Genomic DNA, 19,997 nt, shown 5'->3' with positions numbered 1-19,997 from the left:
AATAAAAGCTGTTGCTGAGAGCTTTAAAGTAATTTTCATTGTGATATTCGATTTAGTCGCATCAACCTGGCAAACCTGATAAATATGCATGCGAAGCCGAAATAAAGACATGAATTAATAATACCCACATAACTATTTACATACGTCCTATTCGATTTGCCTGGCAAGAAAGGAATGAATAAGAATGGGAAAAACTTAAGAGAAGAGAAAAGAGGGAAGGAGAAGGAGACTGAGAAAGAGATAGAGTGAGATGAAGATAGAGATAGATGAAGCGAAAAGACGGAGGGAGGAGTGAATAAAAGGATTAAGAAAAAGTGGGGAAGGGGCAGAGGTAGACGGAAAAAGCGTATTAAAATGTATGCGGATAGACCAAATTTAGGGTAGAACAACGTCTGGCGGGTCTGCTAGTAAATAATAATAATCAAATGATTACCAAAACTAATCAAATATTTAAAAATAGTGATATGATTATTTTTAATTAAATAAGTAAAAGTTATTAAATAAACGGAAATGAAAAAAAATTAATAAAATAACCGATAGGAAACATTTGTCATTTAATTTTTTAGCAAGGTAAAAAATATAAATAACTTTATTTTGTTCAATTATATTGTTCTTTTTAATCGGTAAATTTTTTTCTTTATGACACTGCGTTATTTTCGCAATAATTTTTAATTATAGTTGCGTAAAATACATATCTAATTTGTTATCTCTACTTTAAATTAAAAAAAAATATACACTGATTGATATCCATAAAGTCAGAATTATTATTTTATACATACATATGTTTAGAGAAATATAACTATCTGACTCAAGCCATATGCATTTGTTTACTTAATTTTGTGAAATAACATGTGCCCAAATATTTCAAAGAAAGATATAGCAACAAGAAAAATAACAACAAAGAACGTAAGAACAATAGAAAACACATGTATTTTTGTCTACGTCGCAGTTAACAGTTAAACAAACCCTCAAATAAGATATGACATTCACCAAACAATCTAATATAAGAAAAAAAATGTAATAAGGTTTTCGTGTCATTAACCTAGATTAAGTATTTGGATAGATTTGTGGGCAGGAATACTTTAAAATGCGAGCAAAAAAAAAAACATATAAATGAGATATAAGGGAGAAAATAACTAAACTTTTGAAAAGTTAGTTCTGAAAAAAAACCATAGTATACATTAACCTGGGTCGATTTGTATGGACGAAAGTTAACCTATATCGCGCCATCGATTTTTCGATAGGATTTGGGCTCAGGAAAAAAAATTCCACTACGCATACCCAAAAAAAAAATTTTCGAGCCTGCAAAAACAAATGAAGAAAAAAAAACGACCAAAACACTCCCCAAAACCAAAAAAATATTTTTTTCTTCAAAAACCTGTTGTAAAAACGTTGGGGATAACAGTTTTTTGAAAAAAATATTTTTTGGGTTTTGGGGAGTGTTTTGGTCGTTTTTTTTTTTTTGCAGGCTCGAAAATTATTTTTTTGGTTATGCGTAGTGGAACTTTTTTTTCCTGAGCCCAAATCCTATCGAAAAATCGATGGCGCGATATAGGTTAATAAATCAACCCAGTCTAGTATATATAGATGCTTTCGAAGATGTATGTATGTCTTGAAAACGGATGCTTTTAAAATAGCTGGAGCTCGCCCCAAAAACAACAACCGACACGTCATATTCTAATATCGGCTTGTTATCGATTGAGCAAAATAATCGTCAAGTTATCGGTTTGTAAAAAACCATACTCTACAAGTCACTTATTGTACCCGTCCTGCTATATGATGCAGAAGTATGGACCATGACAACATCAGATGAGGCGGCTCTGAGAGTGTTCGAGAGAAAAGTTCTTCGAAAGATTTATGGGCCTCTACGAGTTGGCGATGGCAAGTAGCGAAGAAGATTTAACGATGAGCTGTACGAGCTTTCCGCAGACATCAACATAGTCCAGCGAATTAAAACGCAGCGGCTGCGCTGGCTAGGCCATGTTATGCGAATAAAAGATGAGGCTCCGGCTAAGAAAACGTTTCTATCGGAACCCGGAAGAAGGCGGCCCACTCCGCTGGAAGGACCAGGTGGAAAACGATTTCTTATTGGTTTCTTATCAGCTTGTTATCGATGAGTCAAACCCTTGTCATACATTTCACATTGAACTTTTGTGCGTATCTGTTTTATAACCAAAGGGTAAATCGTCGATAAAAACAAATCGATAATATTGTGATAGCAAATAAATCACTTTTTGATAGCAAGTTCGATAAAAAATCGATAACAAATGGATAGCTTTTTGATGGCAAGTCCATAACTTTAACACGCATAATCTAAATTTTTTCGATAACAAACCGATAACTCGTCTTTAAAAAACCGATAGCTCATCGATAGCAAGTAAGTAACAATTCGATAACAAACCGATAATTCTTTCAAACTTTGTCGATAAAAATCGTTGACAGTTGAAATTTTATATTACTTCAGAAAAAATAATAAATAAATTTGAAACAAATAAAAAGTTCAATATTGACAAGTATTGGCGATCGCCGAAGAACATTTTTTCACATACCACTACACCAACCCATCTGTAAGTATCAATCTATATGTATCGTTATTGTTCTAGGAACACTCACCGAAACACCAACAAACGTGTGAATGCTCGCGTAACTAGGGTAAAATAATATAAAATATTAGAACTGCTAATAGAAGAAAAGAAAAAGCACAATAAAGAACGAAGATCAGCAGAGATGAAAATGCCAAGTATTTATTAATTGAGGTCAGGGTCAGTAAGACCAAAAGTGAGTAGCGCGAGATTCGACTCATACAAATAATCTTATTTTGTAAAAAAAAAGGGGCACAATAGAAATGAGAAACACTCATAGAGCATTAGTACACAATAAATATATGTATACAAAAAATTGTCAAAATACCATACAATAGATTTTTTTTTCTTGCAAAGTATTCCAAAAATATCGCTAGTGTTATGACGCCGGAGCGAATTATAATCAAATTTATTTAAATCATAGATAATTTTTTGACACACAAATTGTGTGCAAAGCTATAGAATTATGAACGTATGCACAGAATTGGTTATTTTCCTGTCTGTATTGTTCGTTTTATTTATTTTTTTTCTGAGAGTTAATTTATAATTTGTTAAATTGTCCTCGTCTGAACTCTGTCTAATGCCATAAAAATATGTAGATTTTAGGATATATTTCCATTATATTAAAAATGACTAGACAGGTAAGGTTAAGTTGAACTGGACGGTCCATGAGGACTTCACATAAACTGAATGAGTCCGACGTATTACCAGAGATTTGATAAAAGACCAAACTGAGAATTCCTATCAAAAACCAGGACATATAATATAAAATAAATATCTCCTCTCGGTAAACACCAGAAGCTTTCTAGAACCTATGCCACCTGCTGCTTCTAGATCTGCCAGCTGTTTCACTTCTTATAGCTGGAGTCTTAGCCTGACAAGCGCAGGGTACGATCGTTTCCTCCTCAAACCTGGACCTCCTACATCTGCTATCACTGACCAAGCCTAAATCAGCGTTTCTAATGCTTTGGTCACAGCTACTATTTCAGCCTGAAAAAACACTATAATACTCTGGCAGCTTGTAGGATCTGTTTATTTCCGCATCAGCACAGTACTCCGAAGACCCCAATCCTTCTACTACTTTGGAACCTTCGGTGTACACGTTTATTGTCTCGTCCGCCATGTGTGCACCCTTGCGGCAACCATGCACCTCTTGTGTGGCTCTAAGAGCCCCTTAAAAGCGCAGATACGCTATAAGGTAGTCTGTTCGTCCTGTAACTGATGACGATGTACTAATATGGCCGTTTGGTCTGCGCTTAAGCTGTCCCGAGGCACTGAGCCTCGTTGCACTTGTTAACGATATGTTCTTTGCCACCAAATCGACGGGTGAAATGTGCAGAATGGCATACAATGCAGGCGTCGGAGTTTGTTTTCAGGGCTGCCGTAATGCTATGCATTTATAGCCTGCATATCCCCTATGATTTTTTGAGCTACGTTCTTTTTTGTGTGGCTGTCCTCCAAAAAAGGACTCCATAGTATCTCATAAGCTTTACAACCGCTGTAAATACCCAGTGAAAGAGAGAAGGCGATAAACCCCACGTATTGCCCAGCATTCTCTTACATGCATAAATAATAATAAAGTTAAAATAGATATGTAACTTTTACCATCGCGGACTTCTCGTTTTGAATTTGAATCGACACTGATACTTTCATGTCTCTATGCGTACAGATTGATCCTAGGCTAGATTAAGAGAACCTAACCGGTCCATAAAGAACTGGCATAGACTGTACCAAGATTTACAGAGGAAAACATATTTGCCGAAAACTCAATCGGAGGTCGAATGGCATAAGTGTGTGGAGCTTAAGTTGCTGGGTAATAGGAATCATCATTTCATCAAATTCGAACTAGAATCTGATTCACCCAATCCCAGGCAAAAGGAATTCCAAAAATTGCCAATGCTCAATATCGCATATAGCGTTCTACATATCTTACTTACTTTGCGAGAGGCTTAAGCCCATTGTTCACGAGATTAAAATTAGATTCAGCAAAAAGAAGATTTCAGTATTCTTCGATATCGAAATTTAAATTCCCTATTAATCTTCAACGGCTTTAATATATATGGTTGAAAGTTTAAACCAAAATTTGTAACCATTTATCAGTTTAAAAAATTGTTCAAACTCGGTTCGCCTAAATCAATTTACTACTATGCTCTTTAATTATCTTCGGTTTAAAATATAAGGGTGCTCCAGAAAAACCTTCACAAGTCTAAGGCAGCCCATCAGCTGCTCTAAGATGCTTGCACTTAACGCTAGCTTTCGTTTGCAGGCCTAATGATGTAGAGGAACCTCCTCCGCAAAGGATGGTTCAATGGTGAAGTTGCGATATCGGTCGTGGTAAGTCACTTTTTGGTTGCCTCTAAAAACGTGTCATAACTGTTTGAAAGCCTTTATGGGCGGATTAAAAAGTTGCGTGTTCTTGAGGGGCACTTGTTCTCAGACTAAAGTTAAATAGAAATAGGGTAAGACTTTCCCATTGAACAACACACTGTGAGGCGTAGACCAAGTAATACAAATTGGGAACTTCATAATTGGTTGGTTGCTGGAGACCTACCGGAAGTGCCCTCACAAAACCGTTCATCAATGGAGGATCTGATAGCGGTATTCAGGTGGGCACTCCCAGCGCCAAGACAACGCGGTAAGCGTAAACCTCACTGGTGGTCTCATGATTTGGACGCATCTCGTAAATCCTATAGGGAACAGTTCAATAGAGCCACCTTGGCCTACACAATGAGCCACACTGGCTATATTCAAAAAACGATGTTGAACAAACGAGGAAGCTGGAGAAACTTTTGCATTGGAGTAGAGGATATCGACGGCACAGCAAGGCTACGGTGCTTGTTATTGTACTTGAAGTAAAATTTTTTAATTGGCCAATTACCATTACCAAGTACATTCATTACTGCCCAGCTCTGATTCTCTCAAAAAACACAACACATTTTTTCGGTTTTCGTTATAATTAGATAAATTTTAAATAAGTTTGGCAAATGTGTTTGCGTTTGCCAAAAAATTGCAACCGCTCTATAATATTATTTATTTTTATAAAACTACTTGTTATGTTTATATTTTATAGCTGTCTAGCCTGACCCATCTCAACTCATTTGTGGCTTACCCTTTTCGTGTGCTACTCAGCCAAAAACACATACATACATGTATACTTACGTATATAAAGTCTGATATATTATAGCAAAATAGCTAATGTATATGTACACTTGATTACTGTTTTTATATGAAGCTATAGGTATCCGCTTCCTTTTCTCCGTCTGTTCATCATTCCATGGACGGATTCAAATATACTTATAATTATTAGGGTTGTCCTTAATTCATATGGCACACATTCAGTTTTTACTTTAGGTGTTTCCATTGCCTAATTTTAATGATTGTTCATGTAACCACGCTAAATTCAAAATTTTAAAAAGTTTATGCGTGCCTCTTACTCCCATTTTTCAATTCTTCAAGTTAGCTTCTTTTCATTCGAGTTCAAAGGAAGTGTGCAATTCTTGTTTTTCCTTTTTATTTCCCCCTTTTTTTTGCATCATATTGGTGTCCTGAGCTATGTATGAAATTACAAGTTTGTAGTTCAATGGCAAGTCTCTTAAAAATTTGTAGATGCATTGATCCGTGTGCCTGAAAGCGGAACTTCTTGTGATAGGTATTGCACTTTCTTCGGTTCTGAAATACACCAAATATTTCAGTTCACTATCTTACCGGAAAGATACTGGAACATAGATCGCAAGATTGGAAGTCTCGCATAATTTTTCTTCTTATTTCGATCCGTGCGCCATCTAGTGAACCTTATTCCTCCTTAAATCGTATTATCTCGGTGGTCTGACCCCAGTGTAAGGTTCAAGTTTGTAGATCAATGGGAAGTTTCTTATAGAAGAACTGATTACCCTAAGTATTTAAAGTGAACAGAATTTTAAGCTACGTTCATAGTTTCAAGTCTCTACCTCACCTTAAAATCGCATAAAACTTCACCGGAAGAAGTTCAAATTCGGATATGTGTTTAACAAATATCGGTCCCTACGCAACTAGCTACAGGTTTTTCCCTCATCTTGCATTCTTATCGGATTACGAAGTATACGTTACAAGTTTCAATATTCTGGCCACAAGGGAAATTACTCAAAAATCTATAGCAAGATTCCTCAATTTGGGCGGCGCCATCAATGCTTAAGAAACTGGGAGATAATTGCCTAAAGTCCGCTAAAAAGAACAAGAATTCGTTAGGTTGGGTTGAAGTGGCGAGTCCAGAAAGGCCAGTTTCCGGGACCGGCCAGTTCAATCTACCCAAACAATCCAATCGTTGATTGAAAAATATTCCTCCTCACCCTAATATGTGCATATTTACAGATAAGAATTTGCTTATTGTTTGCCTAAGGTTTTCAATGTCAATTCCCATTGCAAAGGAATTATTTTATTTTTAAAGGAATCGAGATAGATATAGACTTCGATATATCAAAATCATCAGTATCGAAAAAAAATTTGATTGAGCCATGTCCGTCCGTCCGTCCGTTAACACAATAACTTGAGTAAATATCGAGATATATTCACCAAATTTGGTACACGAGCTTATCTGAACCCAGAATAGATTGGTATTGTAAATAAGCGAAATCGGATGATAACCACGCCCACTTTTTATATATATAACATTTTGGAAAACACAAAAAAATGATTATTTAGTAAATAATACACCTAGAATGTTGAAATTTGACATGTGGACTGATATTCAGACTCTTGAAAAAATTTGAAAAAAAAATGTTTAAACGGGCGTGGCAGCGCCCACTTGTGACAGAATCAATTTTACAAATTTTATTAATCATAAATCAAAAAACGTTAAACCTATCGTAACAAAATTCGGCAGAGAGGTTTCCTTTACTATAAGGAATGCTTTGAAGAAAACTTAACGGAATCGGTTAAGGACCACGCCCACTTTTATATAAAGATTTTAAAAGGGTCGTGGGCGAATAAAATAAGCTACATCTTTGCAAAAAAGAACTTTATATCAATGTTATTTCATTTCCCAAGTGGATATATAACAATAAATAGGAAAAACTTCAAATCTTAAAATATGGGCGTGGCATCGCCCCTTTTATGACTAAGCAATTTTCTATGTTTCGGGAGCCACAACTCGAAGAAAATTAGTTCAGAATAGAACCATATGTATATGTATTATTTCGCAGCCTTGTAACACTATTAAGCACACAAAACAAACAACAACAACAGCATTTCAATTGTACAGCTGAGTATGTAATGTTCGGTTTCGCCCGAACTTAGACTTCCTTACTTGTTGGTTTTCTATTTTCGTCAAGTTTGGTTTATTCATTGGTTGTTATGTATCTCGGTAAGATTTACCGTTAACTTTTGACAAGTGTATTTTAAAACATATATTACATTATTACCCCCTCTCCAAGGTTGTAAAAGAAGTAAAATGCAAAACCGTCTCAGCCAAAAAAAATTGTCAAAACTCAACAGTAAATCGAAGAGTTTAAAATACACCTTTTCCAGTTTAAGTTCAGAAAGACAAAATTCATATTCAGAAATTTCTATATAAATTCAGAAAATTACATTCCAAGTTCAGAATTCCCAATTTAAGTACAGGAAATTCAATTCAAGTTCAGAAAATAAGAATTCAAGTTGAGAATTTCTAATTTAAATTCATAAAATTGCATTTCAAGCTTAGAAATTTGCAATTCCAGTTAAGAGTTTCTCATTTAAGTTCAGAAAATTCAATTCAAGCTAACAAAAATTAAGCTTTAAGTTCAGAATTTATAATTTACTGAAAGTTGCAATTCAAGTTCAAAATTAAGAAAATTGCACTTGAAATTCCAATTTAAATTGGAAAAATTACAGTTTAAGTTTAGAATATTCAAATTAGGTGCAGAAAATTTAAATTCAAAAAATTACATTCCAATAAAAATTAAGAAAATTGCATTTGAAATTCAGCAATTCCAATTTGAATTCGAAAAGTTACAGTTTAAGTTCAGAAATTTCAAATTAAGTTCACAAAATGTCTAATTTGAAAACAGAAGGTCTCAACTTAAGTTCAGAAATTCCACTTAAAAATCAGAAAATTACTACTAAAGTTCAGAGTTTTCATTTAAAATTCAGAAAATTACAATTTAAGTGCAGACAGTTATATTACAGGTTGGTAAATTGGAGTTTCTGAATTTGGATTGTAACTTTCTGAAAATTAATGGAAACTTTCCGGAAAAGGTGTGGTACTTTGTGATACTAAAAAACAGGAGCTATAAAACTGCATACCCGAAACGTTTCTAAAACATAAATCAATTAAAATTAAATAATTTATTTTAATAGGATAATTTTCTTGCACAAGGTTTAAAAAAAATTCTAAAATAGGCAAAGAATGCATTTAGCCCGAAGAGATCCGCTGCGTGTTTTTTTAACTTAAGCTTTTTTATTTTATTATGAGACAAATTTCTTCAAAATATCCCATAGTGCAGCGCTCATGACGTAACTATACGCAATTTTTATCAGTGCAAATATTTATTTGCGATAGACACGCAAAATTCTTGCGAATATGCGTTGGGGGTAAAAGTTTGTTTATTGCTTTTGTTTTCGTTTTTTGCGTAAAAAAAAAGTAATCTAATTTACTATTTTTAGAACTGTCTGGCATTTTAGCATGAATCAGTGGCGCCTGTGAATAAACTATCAATGAAATATTTTTTCGCGTGTTTTATTTATTTTTTCTACTTCTTTCTTTAATAATATTTTATGCGTTGTTTCCAAATAAATGTGATAGTGACAGGTGGGAGCGTTTGTTTGTAGATTGAATGACATGAATGACAGTGATTTGGGTAACTTATTAAAGTGTTTGTGTGTTGCATAGTTTTAAAGATATAATACAGTAAAACCCCTGCTTTATGGACTAGAGAAACAAAAAAGCTTTAAAATTGATGAAGTAGTGACCACCGTTCTATACGTTTTTGTTGTATGCAAAAATAAAGTACTCCCTTTTTCTCCTACGCGTTTTGGAACTATGTTGCACCATCTTCAGGGAGTCAAGTGTATTTGAGAAAATAAGAAAAATTGCAATCTGAAATGTTTTAGACTTCGTGAAAAAGGTGCAAATATAACACCGGAAAGAGTTTGGATTGAATAACAAGCCAAAATATAGGAGAACTTATCTCCGCAGGCAGGACTTTTATGTTTGTCTCATTCTAATTTGTTTTATGAAACGGGACAAATTGTTCGCTAAAGATTTTTCAATTATTTTATTCAGAAAAAGCAGACAACTTACTTCACGATCAAAATTGTTATTTTGATAATTTCTATGCCGGCTTTACATACAACGCTTTGCACAGCGCTTCGCTTTGGCAGATGAGTTTTTATAGTTTAGGTGCGGTATTGCTACAGCTAAAACCTAAACGAACTGAAAAATTGCGAGCTCTCTGACAAAAGTGATGCTGTTGACAGAGCGTTCTTTCTAAATCCGGCCTTATTGCGCCAAGTATTTTATAAAGCCACAGATATATTGAGATCTCATTTGACGCTTTATTATTACATAAATTTGTCTTGCCAATTTAGTAACGATACTTTTAGTATCGAGTCTTCTGGATTCGATACTATCCGGTAGAGCGATACTTGACGAGTACCGTATCGATACTTTGCATTCGATATCGTGTTCCTAATAGACGTTCGCAAAGCCAACAAGACATAAGTCACGTTCACGTAACGTAAATATGTATTTAGACAAGAATATTTATACTTAGTCTCTGGCTAAACAAATCTCAAATTCTATGAGATAACAAAAATTAAAACAAATGAAAACAAGTAAGGAAGGTTAAGTTCGGGTGTAACCGAACATTACATACTCAGTTGAGAGCTATGGTGACAACATAGGGGAAAATATCCATGTAGGAAAATGAACCGAGGGAAACCCTGGAATGTGTTTGTATGACATGTGTACCAAATGAAAGGCATTAAAGAGTATTTTATGAGCGAGTGGGCCATAGTTCTATAGGTGGACGCCATTCAGGGATATAGCCATAAAGGTGGATCAGGGTTGACTCTAGAATGCGTTTGTACCATATGGGTATCAAATGAAAGGTGTTAATGAGTATTTTAAAAGGGAGTATGCTTAGTTCCATAGGTGGGCGCCGTTTCGAGATATCGCCACAAAGGTGGACCAAGGGTGACCCTAGAATTTGTTTGTACAATATGGGCATCGAACGAATGGTGTTAATGAGTATTTTAAAAGGAAGTGGGCCTTAGTTCTATATGTGGATGCCGTTTCGAAATATCGCCATAAAGGTGGACCAGTGGTGACTCTAGAATGTGTTTGTACGATGTGGGTATCAAATTAAAGGTATTAATGAGGGTTTTAAAAGGGAGTGGTGGTTGTTGTATAGGTGGTCGCCTTTTCGAGATATCGCCATAAAGGTGGGCCAGGGTTGACTCTAGAATGTGTTTGTACGATATGGGTATCAAATGAAAGGTGTTAATGAGTATTTTAAAAGGGAGTAATCCTTAGTTCCATAGGTGGACGCCGTTTCGAGATATCGCCATAAAGGTGGGCCAGGGGTGACTCTAGAATGTGTTTGTACGATATGGGTATCAAATGAAAGGTGTTAATGAGTATTTTAAAAAGGAGTAATCCTTAGTTCCATAGGTGGACGCCGTTTCGAGATATCGCCATAAAGGTGGACCAGGGGTGACCCTAGAATTTGTTTGTACAATATGGGTATCAAATGAAAGGTGTTAATAAGTATTTTAAAAGGGAGTGGGCCTTAGTTCTATAGGTGGACGCCGTTTCGAAATATTGCCATAAAGGTGGACCAGGGGTGACTCTAGAATGTGTTTGTACGATATGGGTATCAAATTTATTAATGAGAGTTTTAAAAGGGAGTGGTGTGAAGGCGTTTTCCAGATATCGACCAAAATGTGGACCAGGGTGACCCAGAACATCATCTGTTGGATACCGCTAATTTATTTATATATGTAATACCTGCTAAGATTTTAAGGGTTTTTTATTTCGCCCTGCAGAACTTTTTCATTTTCTTCTACTTAATATGGTAGGTGTCACAACCATTTTATAAAGTTTTTTCTAAAGTTATATTTCGCGTCAATAAAACAATCCAATTACCTTACCATGTTTCATCCCTTTTTTCGTATTTGGTATAGAATTATGGCATTTTTTTCGTTTTTCGTAATTTTCGATATCGAAAAAGTGGGCGTGGTCATAGTCGGATTTCGTTCATTTTTCATACCAAGATAAAGTGAGTTCAAGTAAGCACGTGAACTAAGTTCATTAAAGATATGTCGATTTTTTCTCAAGTTATCGTGTTAACGGCCATGCGGAAGGACAGACGGACGACTGTGTATAAAAACTGGGCTTGGCATCAACCGATTTCGCCCATTTTCACAGAAAACAGTTAAAGTCATAAAATCTATGCCCCTACCAAATTTCAAAAGGATTGGTTAATTTTTGTTCGACTTATGGCGTTAAAAGTATCCTAGACAAATTAAATGAAAAAGGGCGGAGCCACGCCCATTTTGAAATTTTCTTTTATTTTTGTATTTTGTTGCACCATATCATCACTGGAGTTGAATGTTGACATAATTTACTTATATACTGTAAAGATATTAAATTTTTTGTTAAAATTTTACTTTAAAAAAAATTTTTTTTTAAAAGTGGGCGTGGTCCTTCTCCGATTTTGCTAATTTTTATTAAGCGTACATATAGTAATAGGAGTACCGTTCCTGCCAAATTTCATCATGATATCTTCAACGACTGCCAAATTACAGCTTGCAAAACTTTTAAATTACCTTCTTTTAAAAGTGGGCGGTGCCACGCCCATTGTACAAAATTTTACTAATTTTCTATTCTGCGTCATAAGTTCAACTCATCTACCAAGTTTCATCGCTTTATCTGTCTTTGGTAATGAATTATCGCACTTTTTCGGTTTTTCGAAATTTTCGATATCGAAAAAGTGGGCGTGGTTATAGTCCGATATCGTTCATTTTAAATAGCGATCTGAGATGAGTGCTCAGGAACCTACACACCAAATTTCATCAAGATACCTCAAAATTTACTCAAGTTATCGTGTTAACGGACGGACGGACGGACGGACGGACATGGCTCAATCAAATTTTTTGTCGATCCTGATTATTTTGATATATGGAAGTCTATATCTATCTCGTTTCCTTTATATATGTACAGCCAACCGTTATCCAATCAAACTTAATATACTCTGTGAGCTCTGCTCAACTTAGTATAAAAATATAGATGGACGGATAAGCGTGCAAGAGAGTAGAAAAAAAAACAAAAGAAATTAGAACTAATGATTTTTGAGAGAGGAGCTTTTGCATGAAGTTGTGTATGCGCAATTAAATAGTTTCATGCGGGGTATCTATTCCTTATAAAGGGCTATAGAACTCCATACTGCAGCATTCTAAATCTTCTAAAGCCGTTGCATCAAAAAATCAAAGACATGAAGACAAAGCAATAAAGGCTAGATTAGATTGAGAGAAAACGTGCATGGGAGCTCACCACACTTAACCCCGGAGACATTTTTAACCATAGCAAATACCCTCAATGAATGTCAGGTGTCGGCACATTCGTCCAACCAGATTTCATCATAGTAATCATGAATGAACCACTTGCTTTCTCTGATCTATTTAAGATCCACCTTTCCAACCTCTTCCAACTGGCGAAAAAACGTGCACCCAAAAATCTGAGTCGTTCTGTATGCAGATCTGGATGTCGGGAAGTCAGAAAGTCATGAAAATATTCCTCTTCCTCCTCATCCTGTCAGTTTCTGCTTTTTGGTATGCGGCACAGTCGGAGCATAGGTGCGATAGCGCACTGACCTGTGATGACAGTACACTAACTGCAGGTTTGTTTAGCTTGAGAACGCAGCATGTTTCTTTCATATCCAAACATGATCGTAAGGATATTGAGATTTCATAATAAGCCGGGTTGGTATTTGGCAAGTCCGTTTCTCCAGTCTTTTATTCCTCGATTGTCGTCAAGAGATAAGCAAGCAGCGGTCGTACGGATATGTTCGCCGACCATTTCGTAACAGTTGCTGGTCATCTCATATGCACCTTCATTCCTTTCAATAAAGAGAAGGGAGATACTGAGATACCCTTTGATTTTCATCGTGGGTCGACGCCTCCGCACAATATCCGACTGTACCAATTTCGATTCGAATACCTTTAATGCGGGCGATAAAGCTTTTGAGCGAGTTAGAACAGTGAGGGTATATTGAAATATCGGAGAGCATATCAAATGGAATCATAAACAGGTGAGGTGTCATAACGTCAACAGACATAATGTCTTCAAATGGCCATAAGGTCAACGGGCTATATGACCACTTTAATTGACCGTAAGGTGAATTCACTTTTTAAATTTGACTAAATGACCAAATTCAATTAGAAAAAAATATTCAAAGCGGGGTCGCCCATCGGCAGTGTTTTGGCAAATACCGAGAAAATCTTCTCAGTAAGGACCCAGATCGCTGCGGAGGTATATCGCGGTTTCTATTTATTATTTTCTCTAGATATAAAGGGAACTTATTTTTAAGGCTCGTTCTGTTCCGGTATTTTGACAGCAAACTGATAAGTAGAACACTCTGATTTCTCAGACCTAGACTGATGGCTGACCAACAGGAGTAATGCCATGCAATCTCAGAAAAGTGCGCAGGAAGAATTGATAAATCCGAAACGAAGTATTCACCGGTACTGAGGAATACACAACTTTACGAAGGAGTCATAGTTTTCGAAGTACTTTTAAAATTTGATACCGATATTCTTTACTCAACAGTTTCATCATGATTAATTTAGGCATGTAATATTCGAACTATGATATCATAGCGAGTTCGTGCTTGTCTATCTTAATGAAAATAATAGATACAGCTGGGCCTACACCTAGCTTCGTTCACAGTTTGCACCACGTCTTTCATAGACTTTCTAAAGGTTTTCCAGTGATGGGAGTCGCTTACTTGCCGCCTCTATTCATCAAAGGGCTAATTGTATGTGTAACAAAAACGACAACTGCCTACGCCATGAGTTTGACGGTTCCGTCGAAGTGATCTTCCTGCCACTTGCAACTTGTCTGTCTAACATGGTTTCTAATTTTAAAAAATCTGAGCAGTTGAGGACTCGCTGCGATTTGTTATAACAATCGGCTACTGTGCCATCAAAATTAATAAACAAAAATTTTATTTGATAACTATTACTTTCTCTCTCTCTCTTCTACATTTATCTCTTCTACACGCACTGCTCTTCTTGCTAATCTATTTCTTACTATTCGTTAGCACAATTAATTTGTTCTACTACAACACATTTTTTTTATAATCAGTTGCCCTCGTTTTCATAAGCAAGAAGCTTGTATCTATGTCTATAGGTAAGTGTGACGAATTTCTTATATTATTTGCTTTCCTTACCTAGCAACGGCTGCGAGCTTCCTCATTAATTGTTAGTGTAATTTAAGCTTACCGAAACAAACAATGAAAAAGTGCGAGATAATTTAGTGAATGATAAGATTAATTTTAATTTATAAATAGAGTATTATAAAAATTTATTTTATTAAAAAAAAAAATTATATAAAATTTTGCTTTCGCCCGACGTGGGGCTCGAACCCACGACCCTGAGATTAAGGGTCTCATGCTCTACCGACTGAGCTAGCTGGGCTTGTGAAGTTTATAATAACCAACAGCAGACATAAAACAGCAGCAGTAGACTACTTTAAAACACACGCAACTTGTGCGGGTGAGCTGCAGGAACATAACGAATGTAGCAAACCAATAAAATTGAGAACATCCTAGCCAGCATTTTTTGAAAATTTTGATCAAAAAATATTCAAATATCATACCACAAGATGATTAAAAATATTCAAATTTAAAAGCATTTTCTGTTCGAAAATTAATGTATCGTCGGCAGAAAAATGTACCTTAAATGTGATTATTCTTGAATAATCATTTATGATTCCTATTTCGAAACGCTTTTTATTCATATTTGATATCATTGTAAAATTGAGCTTTACTTGTTTTAGAGTAATATTTGACTGCTTTTCACAGTCATTTTCTGATCATATTCGTGAACATATTTCAATAGTTTTGGTTGAGATTTTTGAATCATTTTTGAATGCGATTATCATGCATTTATTCTTCATATCTCATTCAAAATAAGATACTACATAATAATCTTATATCATCAGGGGAAGAAAGCAAGCGAACGTGAGCTATTCGAACCACAGGTAACTAGCAAACAAACTTGACCGATATACACCTGCGACTACAACATCCAACATCAGCATTATCGTCTGCGTCTTAAAATACGGATACGATACGGGATGTTGAACACGTATCTAGGTACATATGTCAAGATAGTTTCACTTACCTGGGGTTCAAATAGCTCACAACCTTTGTATTGTCCAATCATTATGTATTTTCTGGGAAGCCGAAGGTGGAGAAATGGTTGGGGAAATTTTCGGTCACGAGCAGCATTACATAATTTTTTGTCTTGAAGAATATCTTTTGCATAAATAATACAATTTTTATATATTTTTTCTTAGCTTCATGATTGAAAAAATATGTTTATGAGAAAAAAATAAGATTTTTAATGAAAAGTAAAATTTCAGCAAGTATAAAATTCATTATTCAGTCAACAAATATAGTCAGAAAATATTCATAAAGCTGAATGAAAAATGATTATAAATTTTTGATCACCTAAAGTAAACACATTTGATTCAAATATGATTCCAAAATGTGATTGAAAAACTATATTCAGTTTTTGTTCATCGAAAGGTAAGCATATTTGATTATTCTTTTTGAAATATTAAAATTTAATCATCAAAGGACTTCAAAAATGGTTCCAAAAAGTGATCGAAAAATTATTTTCGGTTTTTGATCATCAAGAGTATTCATATTTGATTATTTCTTTTGTTCAATTGTATGATAACTCAGTATTTAGTCAGAAAGAGAAATCAAATTGTATTGATATGTAGGGGAATTCAAAATTGAATCATCTAAATGCTGAGTGGGATCGTACAAATAAGAAACAGTAAGCCAATTAAGAAATTGCATGCGAGCCACCTATAAAAGGCGCAATACAGATAAGATATTTTAGTTAAAGTAATCTGGGGAATATCGCCCATGGAGGTCAATTTTATTGAATAAAGAACTTATGTACGTATGTAGTAGGTGTATGTGTATATCTAAATATGCATGTAAGCCCACTCAGCATTTAGATGATTAAATTTTGAATTTCCCTACATATAAATATAATTTGATTACTCTTTCTGACTAAATAATGAGTTGTCATAAAATGGAACAAAAGAAATATTCAAATATGAATACTTTTGATGATCAAAAACTGAAAAGCATTTTTCGATCACTTTTTGGAATCATTTTTGAAGTCCTTTGATGATTAAATTTTAATATTTCATAAAAAGCAACAAAAAGAGTAATCAAATATGCTTGCCTTTGATGAGCAAAAACTGAATATAGTTTTTGAATCACATTTTGGAATTTTGAATCAAATGTGTTTACTTTAGGTGATCAAAAATTTATAATCATTTTTAATTCAGCTTTCTGAATCTTTTCTGACTATGTTTGTTGACGGAATAATGAATTTTATACTTGCTAAAATTTTACTTTTCATTGAAAATCTTATTTTTTTTTCACATATACACATTTTTTCAATCACGAAGTTCGGAAAAATATGTATATAAAATTTTTATTATTAAGATATTCCATATAATATATGCAAATGCTGCTCGTGACCGAAGATTTCCCCAGCCATTTATCCACCTTCGGCTTCCGAGAAAATACATAATAGTTAGGCAATACAAAGGTAACCCAGGTAAGTGAAACTCTCTTGAAATATGTATGTACTTGGATATGGCTTCAACATCCCGTACCGTATCGTATTTTAAGATATTGACGATCATAGCTGATGCTGGATGTTGTAGTCGCAGGTGTATATCGGTCAAGTTTGTTTGCGAATGACCTGTGGTTCAAATAGCTCACTTCCGCATGCTTTCTTCCCCTGATGATATAAGATTATTATGCAGTATCTTATTTTGAATGAGATATGAAGAATAAATGCATGCTAATCGCATTCAAAACTGATTCAAAAATCTCAGCCAAAACGATTGAAATATGTCCACGAAAATGATCAGAAAATGACTGTGAAATGCTGTCAAATATTACTCTAAAACAATTAAAGCTCAATTTTACAATGATATCAAATATGAATAAAAAGCGTTTCGACATAGGAATCAGAAATCATTATTCAAGAATAATTACATTTAAGGAACATTTTTCTCCCGACGATACCTTAATTTTCGAAAAAAAAAATGCTTTTAATTTTGAACGTTTTTAATCATCTTGGGTATGATATTTAAATATTTTTTGATCAAAATTTTCAAAAAATGCTGGCTGGGTGTGTTCCTCGAGCAAACATTCGTACTTAGGCGTGTTATTTTATAAAATTTTTACAGATTTTTTACATATTTGACAAAATTTCATCCTTAAACGTCTGGTATTACATAATTCGTAAAGTGTATGTAAGTATATGTTTTATGCCAATTTCAGAATTTGTGAAATTATGAATTTGCTTGCTTATACTCATATGCGAATAAACCAGGCATGCTTAACCAACGAACCGATATCATTTCGTTACGATAATCAACGTTAATAAACGAAATGACTTTGTTTCGTTTATTAACGTTAATTATCGTAACGAAATGATATCGGTTCGTTGGTTAAGCATGCCTGGAATAAACGACGTAAATATTATGAGCTGCCTAGGCGTATACGTAATCCAAAAAATCACTCAGACAGAAGAAGACTTTTGTAGGGATAACAAGTAAGAAAGGCTAAGTTCGGGTGTAAGCGAACATTACATACTCAGCCGAGAGCTTTGGAGACACATGTTGGAGTTGAATGTTGACATAATTTACTTATATACTGTAAAGATATTAAATTTTTAGTAAAAATTTGACTTCAAAAATTTTTATTTAGAACACATATGTGACCCGGCCTATGAAAAGGTGGCTTATGACACAAAAAAGAAATTTCAAGAAACAGCTGTTAAAGATGAACAATGCATTTCTCCAGTTTCTTATTGGTTTTTTTTTTTTTTGAGTCATAAGCCACCTTTTCATAGGCCGGGGTCACATATAGTAATTGGAGTACCGTTCCTGCCAAACTTCATCATGATATCTTGAACGACTGCCAAATTACAGCTTGAAAAACTTGTAAATTGTCATCTTTTAAAAGTAGACGGTGCCATTGTCCAAAATTTGACTAATTTTCTATTCTGCATCATTAGGTCAATTCACCTACAAAGTTTCATCGCTTTATCCGTCTTTAGTAATGAATTATCAGACTTTTTCGGTTTTCTGAAATTTTCGATATCGAAAAAGTGGGCGTGGCTATAGTCCGATATCGTTCATTTTAAATAATATTCTGAGATGAAGGCCAGAAACTCACGTACCAAATTTCATTAAGATACCTCAAAATCTACTCAAGTTAACGTGTTCACTGACTGAAGGACGGACGCATGGTGGGGTATTTGATCAATCTAACTGGCCTAAACTAAAAAAGCAGATATTTCTCTTAAAAAAGTAGTTGTCTCACTTCATTGTTATGAAAGGAAATATTTGACAGTAAACTCACGGTGTTCCGCGCAGAATTACTATGGATCGAGCCTCCGGTTTCGGAGGGAGCCGCGTCATTTTTTGGCATTACATGAGATATGCATGTCAATATGGGTATCAAACGAAAGTTATTTTACTCCGAATTTCCATTGATATTTTTAAGTAGAGTTGTCAATTAGGGTTGCGACCTCACCTTCTGTTTTATATTTCTTTCTATATCCACTACCATCTCGGAAACAGGTTAACCGATTTGAGTCAAATTTGGGACATCGATATAGTATTACATTTTAAGACTTTTCACCTAGGTGTTGCCACTGAGGATGTTTTCACAAGGTTGACACCTTTTGCCAATAGGGGTATCAGTGTCTTACAAAATTGATCAGTACTCAAAAAATCGCGGGTATACGAAGCCGTTTTTCTTATTAAGCTTTGAAACAAACACAAGCTTATGTATTGCCAAAAAATTACTAACGTGATATGCCATTAAATAAAGGTATATCTTTTTGTTTGTAAGGTTTTTAAAAAATTTAATATTGAAAAGTAGTAATATTACAAATAGAATAACTCAGTTAAAACATGCGGTATAAAAAATCTAATAAATGAATTAAAAACAGATTTGATTAAGGCCAATCAAGTGCACAAGTATTTAGGTGAGAACGGTGTATTGCTTTTTAATCCGAAAATACATCGAAACGCACACAATTTTTATACAACTTTAGATGTGCACGGTTAGCCCCGTTGACGTTGCAGATCGGTTTTGGGGTATGTATACTATTCCGTGGACATCTAGG

General features: G+C 34.6%; 1 protein-coding gene and 1 non-coding gene across 11 annotated transcripts in view; both read right to left on the bottom strand.

Annotated features, from left to right (window-relative positions):
• Positions 1–19,997, bottom strand: part of LOC137243612 (ecdysone receptor-like) — a 641,164-nt gene that overhangs the window by 402,297 nt on the left and 218,870 nt on the right. The window lies entirely within an intron of this gene.
• On the bottom strand, positions 15,161–15,233 carry TRNAK-CUU (transfer RNA lysine (anticodon CUU)). Its single transcript has one exon. It is a non-coding gene; the product is annotated as a tRNA-Lys (tRNA).

This window comes from Eurosta solidaginis, chromosome 3 (assembly GCF_040869045.1).
Source record: "Eurosta solidaginis isolate ZX-2024a chromosome 3, ASM4086904v1, whole genome shotgun sequence".
NCBI lineage: Eukaryota > Metazoa > Arthropoda > Insecta > Diptera > Tephritidae > Eurosta > Eurosta solidaginis.
Note: the sequence above shows the minus strand (reverse complement) of the source record. Positions and strands in the feature narration are given on the sequence as shown.